Source organism: Oryx dammah, unplaced genomic scaffold (genome assembly GCF_014754425.2).
Source record: "Oryx dammah isolate SB20612 unplaced genomic scaffold, SCBI_Odam_1.1 HiC_scaffold_18, whole genome shotgun sequence".
Lineage (NCBI taxonomy): Eukaryota > Metazoa > Chordata > Mammalia > Artiodactyla > Bovidae > Oryx > Oryx dammah.
In genome coordinates, this window is record NW_024070202.1 from 28,301,665 (window position 1) to 28,316,545 (window position 14,881).

At 37.1% G+C, this 14,881-nt stretch overlaps 1 non-coding gene across 1 annotated transcript; it reads left to right on the top strand.

The window, feature by feature from the left end:
• The first annotated feature begins 14,430 nt into the window (after positions 1 to 14,430).
• TRNAC-ACA lies at positions 14,431 to 14,502 on the top strand. Its single transcript has one exon. It is a non-coding gene; the product is annotated as a tRNA-Cys (tRNA).
• The last annotated feature ends 379 nt before the right edge of the window (positions 14,503 to 14,881 follow it).

Sequence of the window (14,881 nt, forward strand, 5' to 3'; positions counted from 1 at the left end):
TTGAACAACCATGAAGAATAAAGAAGAATAACAAGTTTGTAAGCTATTCCAATAGTCTTTTACTTGTCAGTTCAAAGTCTATTTAATGATTCATTTATTTGCAGAAACAGTTCACATTTTCTCCCATTCAACTTAATTCTGGTAGATGAAAATGAAGCTGGAAGAATATGACAATTAGGTTGAGAATTATACTGCTGCCACCACTAGAAGTTTATTTTCTAAGAAAGACGGGCTAGAGTAAAAAATATTATATACCTGAAGGCACAATCCCAACCTAGGATGTATTTTTAGGTTTTACTGAAGCCAGCAATCTTCCTCCTTGCCTAGTTTTCTGAACAGAAGAAATAATACCCTAGAAGGTCTTTATGTTGGCTTCTGGAGAACTTACACACAGACACACACACAGACACACACACACCACTCTCTCTACACTCCATTCTCCCAAAGCAATAGTGGCTGATAGACATTCATGATCGTCCATCTATCAGAATTAGATAAAAAGAGTGGAGGCAGTTTTCCAAATTGGACCTCCAAATCTTCTGCTTAGGAAAACAAAAATCGGTTTCCCTGTCTGCACTGATCAAATACCCTTGTTAAGTGCTTAAGTGCTTACTTAGTTCTATGTTTTGCTATACCTGTACAGACATATCTAGAATAAAGCCTATAACAGTATAATGTTTATAAAAATTCTGAAACTAAGTCAGTGTAGTTTTTATAAATTTAAATCAAAAAAAGGACACAAATGGGTTCCATTATTATATTTTTCCATTATCCCAACTCATGAGTATTGGAATATTTTAGCTTGTTTCTCATTACCAAGTGATCACTTCTGATATTTCTTTTTTGATTTTAAAAAAAAAATGAAATAGGGCTTCCCTGGTGGTTCAGTGGTAGAGAGCCTGCCTGCCGGTATGAGGGACACAGGTTTGGTCCCTCGTCCAGGGGATTCTTCATCCTGTGGAGCAGCTAAGCCCATGAACCACAACTATTGAGCCTGTGCTCTGGAGCCCATGAGGTGCAACTACTGAGCCCAGTGCTGCAAGCCTGTGTTCTTCAACAAGAGAAGCCAGCACACCCACCACTAGAGAGCAGCCCCTGCTTGCCCCAGCTAGAGAAACGCCTGGGCAGCAACAAGCGTCCAGCACAGCCAGAAGTAAACTAATAAAACTATAAAATGGAATCATAAAAATTAAAAATAATATGAAATAAACCCTGAGATTTTGCTAGAGTTATGAGACTTAAATGATAGGAAGTAAACTTCCATAATGCTGAACAAGAATATGTCATGATCATTCTTGAGGCTTATTTATTTTTATAATGGAGAACTTTTAATAGAGTATAAATTGTCATTAAAGTAGTATTATAGGGCTAAATCTATTTATCCAAAATTAGAAAACCTTTCAATAGAAGGCACTAGAATTTCTCTTGATCTTCCCTGGATTTATTTTTTACTAACTATATTTGACACATAACATTGTGTAAATTTAGGGTGTACAATGTGTGATACATTTGTGTATTGCAATATGATTGCTGTTGTCATGGTATCTCACAGCTCTACTGTCTCACATAATTACCTTTCTTTCTAGTGCTTGGGATAATTTTTAGTCTCAGAAAACTTGAGATATATTAAGAATTTAAGCAAATGCAAGCTCTTACAGGAAACAGATTTTTCTTATCAATTTAACTCCCTTCAATAAATGTTGCCTAAAAACAATAATATGTATACAAAACAGACACACCTATGTCCATTAAGGTACATTAAGCAGATGACAGGTGACTTTCAGAATTGGACACTCTAGCATCGGGAGAAAGGACAACTGACTAACTTGATCTGGTGTATCAGTGATATCACAATACTATGCAATATTTATTAAAAACTATATACTGAATATTTGTTTTGTGACAACCTCTGTGTAAGATAATTGGCATAAGAACACTCTTTCTTGCTGATGAGTATCCTGAGCAAGAAAGGAGATAGAAAAGGCAATTGGGGTCTATTTTTTACTTGACAGAATGACTGCCAGACAAACTGGCTCTTTGGCCTTGGATATTTAGCAGATATTTTCCTCAAAGTTTACCAAAATGGGCTTGTCACTCTAAAATAATTTTTCAATTTCACATTTGTTGCCAATGATAAAATTCAATCTTTCAAATAATTTTTTTCAGTTTTGGAAAACTTGCATTAACCATTCTGAATCTGACAGCTTCCCAATACTTTAACATTTCTGGATGAGATTGGTGATATTAATGAATGTGATCAATATATAATGTTACATGATTATATATTAATGAATGATCAATATATAATGTTACAAAATCACACAGTGGTAAAAGATCTATTCAAAGTACAAGGCAGATTAATAGATTTTAATGTAACAGAGATGAAAAGTGCACTGATGTGGTTCAAATCCCAAATTTAAGCTAATCTTTAAGTTACCACTATTATTGAGTTTTGGTATAGTATCAAAGAATAATGTTAATTATTTACAAAGGCTAGTGAAATACCCCTCCTTTGCCCAGCTACATATCTTTGCGAAGCCAGCTTTTTACCACATATGCCAATTAAAACACACTGTAGCAGACTGAATGTAGAAGCAATATCTAGCTGTGTTTTTCCTTAAATCAGACCCCAAGAGATTTGCAAAACTTGTAAATCATGTCACCATGTCATTCTTTTCACTGAACTTCTTACTCTTAGAAAATACAGTTACTCTTTAGGAAATTATGTTCTAAGTTTTCATATCTGATAAATTAAATATTAATGCATATAACCCAGATAAACAAAAACTCTTTGGGAAGCTCGATAATTTCTAAGGAGGGTTCCTGAGACTAAGAGTTTAAGAACTCTTTTCAAGAATGTTTCTAGTTTTCAAGAGAGATTCTGACTGTTCAGTAAAGGCCATAAAGGGAATCTGACTTTCCACTGGTAAATATGTGAAACAGATCGCCAGTCCAGGTTCAATGTATGAGACGCGGCACTCAGGGCTGGTGCGCTGGGATGACCCTGAGGGATGGGATGGGGAGGGAGGTGAAAGGGAGGTTCAGGATGGGGAACACATGTATACCCTTGGCTGATTCATGTGAATGTATAGCAAAAACCACCACAATATTGTAATTAGCCTCCAATTAAAATTAAAAAAAGAAGAAGAAGAAATGATGGAAGTCAATGTGGATCATTCATGAGATAGTTACCTCTTCAATTGTTACAATTCTGTCATACTTATTTTCAGTCCCAATGTTTCAGAGGCAGAAGTGGCTGAAAATGAACCTCTTACCTTTGTACTGTTTCAGGGAGGAAAGCAAAGTAGTTATATTATGATTTGCTGAGACAGAGTAAAAGCAAACACTAATAGTGGAAGGTAGAAAAGGGAAAAGAAGACTAAAGGAAAAGAAGTGAGGTCCCCTATTGCCCCAAACAGGGGCTTCCCTGGTAGCTCAGTTGGTAAAGACTCCACCTGCAATGCAGAAATGAAGTTGCTCAGTCGTGTCCAACTCTTTGCGACCCCATGGATTGTGGCCCACCAGGCTCCCCCATCCATGGAATTTTCTAGGCAAGAGTACTGGAGTGGGTTGCCATTTCCTTCTCCAGGGTATCTTCCAGACCCAGGGATCGAACCCGGGTCTCCCGCATTGCAGGCAGACACTTTACCATCTGAGCCACCAGGGAATTCCGTGCAATGCAGGAGACCCCAGTTCAATACCTGGGTCAGGAAGATCCACCAGTGAAGGGATAGGCTACCCATCCAGTATCCATGGACTCCCCTGGTGGCTCAGACAGCAAGATTCTGCCAGCAATGTGGGAGACATTGGTTTGATCCCTGGGTTGGGAAGATCCCCTGGAGAAGGGCACGGCAACCCACTCCAGTATTCTTACCTGGAGAATCCCCATGGACAGACAGACGGTCCATGGGGTCACAAGAGTCAGACATGACTGACCGACTAAGCACAGCACGTTGCTCCAAGTGAAGCCCTCAATAAACACGGATAATAAAACTGAAGCTGGGGTGGAGTGAACTCAAGGAGGAAATAAACTCCATTCAGAGGAATATAAAGGATGGCTCTGAAATTTCTGGCTTAATACCTGAGTGCATTAAGTATCACTGCTTTCACGTGATTCTCAAGATTTCTACCAAGAGGCCCTTGATGTTCTGTGATTAAAACACAGGACAGCAAAAATATCAAAAAACATCTGCTTGAGTAAACTTTTTTAATACAGATGAAGAAACCAAAATCTTGAGTGGTGAAATTATGTTTCTACATCGAAGCAAAGCTAGACTACGATCTATGTTTTCTTACTTTTGAATCTTCAGTGTTTAGGAATATTAAGAAAAGCTACACCTTTAACATTTTTATCCCAAAGAGATTCACTTCATCCTAAATTACTGAAGTAACTTTGACCAATGTAAATATTCTGCAATCTAGATTTGAATTCACTGGGTATGTCAAAGCTATATTAGCCAGAACAGACCGGGCTTTCCATATGAGACGTTTTAGAGAGGCATGTCAAAGATCGTCTACACGTGCAGCCTAACTCTTATTCCATAATTCCATCTGCAGGCACTGTTGATCGTTCCTGTGTGGTACAAGCCACATTTTCTCCCTTCCATGTACAGCATACGCCCATGTTTACAGTGCGGCAGGACTCTCTCCCATATGATTATGCTAGCCCCTTTCCAGGCCCCAACTAATAAGCCACAATAATGGTACAACATACAAGCCAGAAAACACTAGATTCTCCACATTAAAAGACAGAAACAGGGGGTGGATAATTCAAAATGGTGACTAATCCAAAAGATATTTAAATTCTTAATATGCCTTGTGCGACCGTTAAATGTGGACATCATCATATTTTGAAAATTCTCTTCAAACTAATGAAGTGACTCTCTAAATGTCTTCCTTTTCCTTGTTTTTGCTGTTTAATTATCCATACTTTATCTCATATCCTTCCTTTGGTATACTTTATGATAGTTATGTCTAAAATTCTGAAAAGAATCCTTATTTTAGAAATAGGAAGAACCTGATGAATTACACAGTTGAGATACAGCAAATATTTACTTCAAATGTAGCTATTTTCTTATCTGTAATGCTTTTTGTAGCGTCCTTTTATGTCAAGTCTCACATTTTTAGATTTGAGTTAATTGATTTACCTCTAACAAGAGCGATATGAGTGTGTGTAACATAACTGCTACATGTTAAAATTACAGTAAGATTTGATTTTAAAAGTTATGGTAAGGATAATTAGTTAACCTATATTGTTGTTTATTTTAAATCATTCTTAATTTGCCCATGCTTTCATATTTTCAAACATTATAAAAACTAATCTATTGCAAATAATTTTTCATTTATGTAATATATTTTATTTTTTTTTAATTTATTTTTTATTTTACTTTACCATTCTGTATTGGTTTTGCCATACATTGACATTAAAAGACTTCAAAGCTGTTTAAAACCCAGACTCAATTATCACTCCCGCATATCTATCTATCTGAACTATACTGTTGGATGTAGCAAAAGCTGGCTAACTGGTCATCAAATCTGTTTCCTCTTTCTCCAGAGCACACAGCTAAGTCAGTACTACTCAAAGTGCTGGTTCACAACTAGAAGTTTATACCAGAATGTAAATCAATACATGGCTTTCTTCATCAAGATTAGTTGTAACTATACTCAACAGTGTCCTTAGTGACATATATAGTTAATTTACATCCAAAACAAGTTTCTGATCTTACCAAAGATCAGTAACAAATAATTTTGTAGATAGGAAGCCAGTGCATGGACCACAAATTGAATACCACTGACCTATACTGTAGTCTCCCTGATAGTAAGTTCTAACCACTGGAATGTGGCTAGAAATATGGTCCATCATTTCCAAGGCTGCAGACTTAAATCTCTCATGTTCTTCTCCATTATCTAGTGACTTTTGGAAGCTATGTGGTTGAAGATGATACACTTAGGCAAAGAGTCTGCATGTGTGCTTACTCACTCAATTGTGTCTGACTCTTTGCCACCTCCTGGACTGTAGCCTGTCAGGCTCCTCTGTGCATGGGATTCTTTAGGCAAGCATACTGGAGTGGGTTGTCATTCCTTCTCCAGGGGATCTTCCCAACTCGGGGATCAAACTCGGGTCTCCTGCATTGCAGGTAGATTCTTTACCATCTGAGCCACGGGGGAAGCCCCAGGCAAAAAGCCTAGATCCCTCAAATAACTGACATGGACACTTATATTGAACTTTCTGTGTGTAAAATATAAATTACTACTATGTTAAATGATGGGCTTCTCTGGTAGCTCAGCTGGTAAAGAATCCACCTGCAATGTAGGAGACTCCAGTTCAATTCCTGGGTCAGGAAGATCCACTGGAGAAGGGATAGGCCACCCACTCCAGTATTCTTGGGCTTCCCTGGTGGCTCAGCTGGTAAGGAATCCCCCTGCAATATGGGAGACCTGGGTTCGATCCCTGGGTTGGGAAGATCCCCTTGAGAAGGGAACTGCTACCCACGCCAGTATTCTGGCCTGTAGAATTCCATGGACTATATATAGTCCATGGGTCACAGAGTCAGACACAACTGTCACTTTCACTATGTTAAATTACTGAAACTGAGCAGATTTTCTATCATAACAACTTGTATGGAGTTAACTATTGAAATGCACAATATACCATGTTTAGATGTCAAGATTTTCAATCAGAAATAATTCACTTTACAAATGAATTGTCCTTATATTTTTTAATGATTATCTCATTTTCAAAAAATTAATTCAAGGTTTAGTCAATTAAGTTTAAATTTTAAACATGTTCTTATTCATGGATGCCACATTTTACTTCATTGTTTTTAAGCCCTAAAGTAAGGTTTTCATTTTTCCCAAGCAGGTCTTTCCTGTCACTTTGAAATGAGAATAAGCCAATTAAAAATGGCCTGATTTAGGTATATGCCCACATTACCTTTCTTCAGTGTCAAGAGACTGAATCTCTCTCTACCACCTAGAATAGACTAGGCTCTGGATAACAATTTGTTGACTGAACAATGAAATTAATGCTGTCATTTTTCACACACACATTATCAGCACACCCTTCCATACTGAGAAAATTGTCTTTTAATTGTAAGATACATATTTTTACTTTTTATGATTAGAACTGCATTTGCATGTGTGCCTCTTTGCTCATATAATGCATTTACATCTTTTCTTAATGTGAGAACTCCACTCAGAGCAGATGAAGGCGCTCTTTATTCTATAAATAATACCTATTACTCATAGTATGCTGCTGCTGCTGCTAAGTCACATCAGCCGTGTCTGACTGTGCGACCCCATAGACAGCAGCCCAACAGGCTCCCCCGTCCCTGGGATTCTCCAGGCAAGAGCACTGGAGTGGGGTGCCATTGCCTTCTATAGTATACACAATAATAATAGTTCAGATTTATTGTGTCAGATGGGTGCTTTCAAAATAGTGTCACTATTCCTTATAATAACTCTTCAACAGGCATTATGAGGCCATGCTACAATGAAAAGTTAAAGATTGCTGAGAGTACCTTATTCAAACAATGAGTTTTAAAGACCAACTGTGATTTATTTTCTAAAGGCCATTATTTTTCTACCATTTCATTCCATGAAGCATATTGACTGACATAATTTGTACACATCTACATGGCCTTAAAGTGATTTTGCTGCACATATTATTTGTGATCAACATCACTTCATTCCACTATTCAACAGCCAGTGGGACAGCTAGTATCAGGATGTTTTCTGATGAATACTTCCTGTTCTGCCTGAGAACTCTGTTTGTTCTAAGACCTCACTATGCTGCTGCTGCTGCTGCTGCTGCTAAGTCACTATAGTGATCCTATTTACCAGTTGGAATATGATACTAGAAAACTTACTGGATGAACCAGTGATTCTGTTTGTGATAAGTCCAACCTCTGACAAAAAATAGCAAAGCACTGGGTGGTTTCTAGGCTTTCAGCTTGCTTCCCAATCTCTTAACACAGTTTGGTAATTTAGAGTGTGGGCTCTGAGGCCAGGCAGAGTCAGATTCCAGACTCAGATATTCCATTTACCAGCCATATATCCTAACACTAGTTTCATAACCTCTGTGGTCATCAGTTTCTTCAACAGTCTGTTTCATGAAAATGATTTAAGATTAAATAAATGAATCCATATAAACCAGTTAACACACTGACAAGCAAGTGTAACTAACTGTTTAAATAAATAAATACCAATTAAATAAATACCAATTTTTACTGGTCTAGATTTCTTATTTACCAATTTCTAGTTTTGCATGTTTGACTCTCTCACTGCAAACGTCCCTGTTCCACAGGAAGAGGATCATGGTACTATTTTTCCTGTTTGAGTAAATTTACATGGGACACAGAACTAAAATCCAATAATCAAAAAAATGAGGGGAGAAACCTAGTTAGAGAAAAATATTGAAGAAATGTGATGGGGATCCTGTAGAGTGATTTAAGTAGCATGTTAATTGACACACATCTTAAATATCTACCATTTCTAGTGACTATGAAAAGGTATGCATATTGATAATTGGTGTTTTAAATGTTTTATATATGAATGACAGTATTTATGGGCCTTTGGCACAGAAGTAGCTCAAAGGAAAGAGGCTCCATCATCTAACATGGTATCTTTCAAACTCCCTACTTTTTGAAAAAAGTTATATTTTTATTTGTCTTTTATAAGAATACCTTAATATGTGATAAGACTAATATTTTAATCCTTTTTATCAGTTATCCTGAATGTTTTCAGAAGTTAGAAAATTTAGTATTATTTAAAATCACTCTTGCTAAGGACATTTTAGGGAATGCTCTCAACCTGTTGCAACTCCATGAAAACTCAAGAGAAACTGTTACTTCAACTGACTATACAATGATAAAACAAAAACACATCTGTGTCTTTTTTGCTGTCCTGCATACAGGGTCATCATTGCCATCTTCCTAAATTCCATATATATGTGTTAGTATACTGTATTGGTGTTTTTCTTTCTGGCTCACTTCACTCTGTATAATTGGCTCCAGTTTCATCCATCTCATTTTGGACTCGGAGAGGGAGAGGGTGTGATGATTTGAGAGAATGGCATTGAAACATGTATAATAACATGTAAGAATCGAAATGCCAGTCTATGTCTGATGCAGGATATGACACGCTTGGGGCTGACGCGCGGGGATGACCCAGAGAGATGTTGTGGGGAGGGGGGTGGGAGGGGGGTTCATGTTTGGGAACGCATGTACACCTGTGGTGGATTCATGTCAATCTATGCCAAAACCAATACAGAATTGTAAAGTAAAAATTAAAAATAAATAAATAAATTTAAAAAAATAAAAAAAAATAAAAAACAAAAACAAAAACAAAAAACAAAGCACTGTCAAAAACTGACAACTGGTAAGGTGTTGGCATTTAACTAGTATTCACCTAAGGAAATATTTTATTTAAAAAATAATTTTAAACAATAAACTCTGTCATCTTGAGAAGATAATTCCAGAGTTTCCCATCTCCTCCACATTTTAGGACTTTGTGTTCTTCAGTGTAGGAGGAAAAAGCCAAACAGGAATTTGTTTTTATAATGTTAAGTACATCTAAATACAAATCAAATTTTTTTTTAAAGTAGCATTAAAAATTATTGGAATTCTTCAACTAACCAGTATTTAATATATTCATGAAATTCATCCTTTTTATAAGCCTCAAATGGAGCAAATTATACAAATCATCTAAAATATTTTTATAATATACTAACTCAAGATTTGATGGTCATTGTAAAATAATTTTATACAGAGCATATTTTGCATTGCTATAAAAATAACTTATTGTAATACAAAGAAATATTGTTGTAATAACAAAAAATTATGAAAAAATAATACCCATAATCATGCCCATATTTTTAGCCTTTCTGTATGAATACTTTTAAAGTCAGAATTAAGAATACATATAATATTTTGCACAGGAAAGGAAACCATGAACAAGATGAAAAGACAGCCCTCAGAAGGGGAGAAAATAGTTGCAAATGAGGCAAGTGACAAAGGCTTAGTCTCCAAAATACACAAGCAATTCATGCAGCTCAATATCAGAAAAACAAAGCATCAAAAAATGGGAAGAAGACCTAAATAGACATTTCTCCAAAGAAGACATACAGATGGCTAACAAACACATGAAAAGATGCTCAATAGCACTCATCATTAGCAAAACGCAAATCACAATTACAATGAGGTTATCACCTCATGTCAGTCAGAATGTTCATCAACAAAAACTACAAACAATAAATGCTGGAGAGGGTGTGGAGAAAAGGGAAACAACTCACACTGTTGGTGGGAATGTAAATTGATACAGCCACTAAGAAGAACAGTATGGAGGTTCCTTAAAAAGCTAAAAATAGAAGAGCATATGACCCAACAATCCTACCACTGGCATACACTTGGCGAAAATCATCATTCAAAACGACATACACACCCCAACGTTAATTATAGCACCATCTACAATAGCCAGGACACAGAAACAACCTAAGCGTTCATCAACAAATGAATGGATAAAGAAGATGTGGTACATATATACCATGGAATATTACTCAGCCACAAAAAGGAATGAAATTGGGTCATTTATAGAGATGTGAATGGACCTAGAGACTGTCATACAGAGTGAAGTAAATCAAAAAGTGAAAAACAAATATAATATATTAATGCATATATGTATTCAGTTCAGTCGCTCAGTTGTGTCCAACTCTTTGCCACCCCATGAATCGCAGCACGCCAGGCCTCCCTGTCCATCACTAACTCCCAGAGTTCACTCAAACGCCATCCAACCATCTCATCCTCGGTCGTCCCCTTCTCCTGCCCCCAATCCCTCCCAGCATCAGAGTCTTTTCCAATAAGTCAACTCTTCGCATGAGGTGGCCAAAGTATTGGAGTTTCAGCTTCAGCATCAGTCCTTCCAATGAACACCCAGGGCTGATCTCCCTTAGAATGGACTGGTTGGATCTCCTTGCAGTCCAAGGGACTCTCAAGAGTCTTCTCCAGAACCACAGTTCAAAAGCATCAATTCTTCAGCGCTCAGCTTTCTTCACAGTCCAACTCTCACATCCATACATGACCACAGGAAAAACCATAGCCTTGACTAGATGGACCTTTGTTGGCAAAGTAATGTCTCTGTTCTTTAATATGCTATCTAGGTTGGTCATAACTTTTCTTCCAAGGAGTAAGCGTCTTTTAATTTCATGGCTGCAATCACCATCTGCAGTGATTTTGGAACCAAAAAAAACAAAGTCTGACACTGTTTCCACTGTTTCCCCATCTATTATAAAATCTAAAAAAATGGTAAAAATGATTTCATTTGCAAAGCAGAAACAGAAAACAATTTATGGATACCAAGGGGAAAAGGGTGGGGGTGAATCAGGAGATTGGAATTGACATATATATGCTACTGACACTACACGAAGTATATAACTAATGAGAAACTACAGTATAGTTCAAGAAACTAGATTCACTATGGTGACCTAAATGGGAAGGAAATCCAGAAAAGGGGATATATGTGTATGTACAGCTGATTCACTGTGCTGTATGGTAGAAACTAACAAACATTGTAAAACAACTATACTCCAATAAAAATTAATTTTAAAATGAATATTATATATAATAAAAATTTTGCATTCTGCTTGTTCCATTTATTATAACTACTTTCAATATCATTAAATATTCTTTCTAAAAAATTTTAAATTTTATATACCATTTTAACATAGGTGTTAATTTATTCTCTAATATAGAATAATAAAATCATTCTATTCTTTATATTATAATTAATTCTATTTCAAATATCATTATGTGTAAATTTTAATTCACATTTCTTGGGAAAAAAGGTCTCATAACTAACATTACTGACCCAAAAGGGAATGAGTGAACATCACTGACATGCCCTTCCGTACTATTTAACAATCAGCATAGCTTTCTTAATCTGAGACATGAGCATTTGCAGTTTTTAAAATGTGCATTCCCTTCATTATAAGTGGGGCTGAATTTTTTTAACATCAGTTATATTTATTTTATCAACAATTCATTGCTTGTGACCTTGATTTCCTTTTCCTTTCAAGTGATGTCAACTTTAAAATACTTATATATACAGAGTAAGAAACTCAGGACAATCTGTGTGATTCCTGACTTAGAAGTTCTGCTACTCAAGTCAAGAATACGTTTAGATTTTCTTCAATGCTCCCGAATCACCTTGCTTCTAAGGCTAAATCTTGTTATTAATTGTTCATTAACTTATTTGTTCTTATCAAGTTATAAAATCTACAAATGTTTAAGAATACTTATACACCTAGGAATAAATTTACCTAAAGAAACAAAAGACCTATATATATATAGAAAACTATAAAACACTGATGAAAGTCATCAAAGATGACACAAATAGATGGAGAAATAGACCATATTCATGGATTAGAAGAATCAACACAGTGAAAATGAGTATAATAACCAAAATAATCTATAGATTCAACACAATCCCTACCAAGTTACCAACGGTACTTTGCACAGAACTAGAACAAATAATTTCAAAATTCATATGGAAACACAAAAAAACTCGAATAGGCAAAACAATCTTGAGAAAGAAGGATGGAACAGGAGCAATCAACCTGCCTGACTTCAGACTATACTACAAAGCTACAGTCATCAAGACAATATAATACTGGCACAAAGACAGAAATATAGATCAATGGAACAAAATAGAAAACCCAGAGATAAATCCACGTGCCTATAGACTCCTTATCTTTGACAAAGGAGGCAAAAATATACAATGGAGAAAAGACAATCTCTTTAACAAGTGGTGCTGGGAAAACTGGTCAACCACCTATAAAAGAATGAAACTAGAACACTTTCTAACACCATACACAAAAATAAACTAAAATGGATTAAAGATCTAAATGGAAGACCAGAAACAATAAAACTCCTAGAGGAAAACACAGGCAGAACACTATCTGACATAAATCACACCAAAATCCTCTGTGATCCACCTCCCAGAGTAATGGAAATAAGCAAAAATAAACAAATGGGACCTAATTAAACTTACAAGCTTTTGCACAGTGAAGGAAATTATAAGCAAGGTGAAAAGGCAGCCTTCAGAATGGGAGAAAATAAGAGCAAATGAAGCAAATGACAAAGAATTAATCTCCAAAATATATGACCAACCCATGTAGCTCAATACCAGAAAAATAAATGACCCAATCAAAAAGCGGGCCAAAGAACTAAAGAGACATTTCTCCAAAGAAGACATACAGATGGTTAACAAACACATGAAAAGATGCTCATCACTCATTATCGGAGAAATGCAAATCAAAACCACAATGAAGTACTAGTCAGAATCAGTTCAGTTCAGTTGCTCAGTCGTGTCTGACTCTTTGCAACCCCCAGGAATCACAGCACGCCAGGCCTCCCTGTCCATCACCAACTCCCAGTGTTCACCCAAACTCATGTCCACCGAGTCAGTGAAGTCATCCAGCAATCTCATCCTCTGTCGTCCCCTTCTCCTCCTGCCCCCAGTCCCTCCCAGCATCAGAGTCTTTTCCAGTGAGTCAACTCTTCGCATGAGGTGGCCAAAGTACTGGAGTTTCAGCTTTAGCATCAGTCCTTCCAAAGAACACCCAGGACCAATCTGCTTTAGAATGGACTGGTTGGATCTCCTTCCAAACAGTAAGCGTCTTTTAATTTCATGGCTGCAATCACCATATGCAGTGATTTTGGAGCCCCCAAAAATAAAGTCTGACATTGTTTCTACTGTTTCCCCATCTATTTCCCATGAAGTGATGGGACCGGATGCCATGATCTTCGTTTTCTGAATGTTGAGCTTTAAACCAACTTTTTCACTCTCCTCTTTCACTTTCATCAAGAGGCTTTTTAGCTCCTCTTCCCTTTCTGCCATAAGCGTGGTGTCATCTGCATATCTGAAGTTATTGATATTTCCCCTGGCAATCTTGATTCCAGCTTGTGCTTCTTCCAGCCCAGCGTTTCCCATGATGTACACTGCATATAAGTTAAATAAGCAGGGTGACAATATACAGCCTTGACGGACTCCTTTTCCTATTTGGAAGCAGTCTGTTGTTCCATGTCCAGTTCTAACTGTTGCTTCCTGACCTGCATATAGGTTTCTCAAGAGGCAGGTCAGGTAGTCTGGTATTCCCATCTCTTTCAGAATTTTCCACAGTTTATTGTGATCCACATAGTCAAAGGCTTTGGCATAGTCAATAAAGCAGAAATAGATGTTTTTCTGAGACTCTCTTGCTTTTTCCATGATTCAGTGGATGCTGGCAATTTGATTTCTGGTTCCTCTGCCTTTTCTAAAACCAGCTTGTACATCTGTACATTCACGGTTCACATGCTGCTGAAGCCTGGCTTGGAGAATTTTGAGCATTAATTTGCTAGCGTGTGAGATGAGTGCAATTGTGTGGTAGTTTGGGCTTCCCTGGTAGCTCAGATGGTAAAGCGTCTGCCTACAATGCGGGAGACCCAGGTTCAATCCCTGGGTTGGGAAGATCCCCTAGAGAAGGAAATGGCAACCCACGCCAGTACTCTTGCCTGGAAAATCCCATGGACTGAGGAGCCTGGTAGGCTACAGTCCATGGGGTCGCAAAGAGTAGGACACGACTGAGCGACTTCACTTCTTCACTTCACTTTGAGCATTCTTTGGCATTGCCTTTATTTGGGATTGGAATGAAAACTGACCTTTTCCAGTCCTGTGGCCACTGCTGAGTTTTCCAAATTTGCTGGCATATTGAGTGCAGCACTTTCACAGCATCATCTTCCAGGATTTGAAATAGCTCAACTGGAATTCCATCACCTCCACTAGCTTTGTTCGTAGTGATGCTTTCTAAGGCCCACTTGACTTCACATTCCAGGATGTCTGGCTCCAG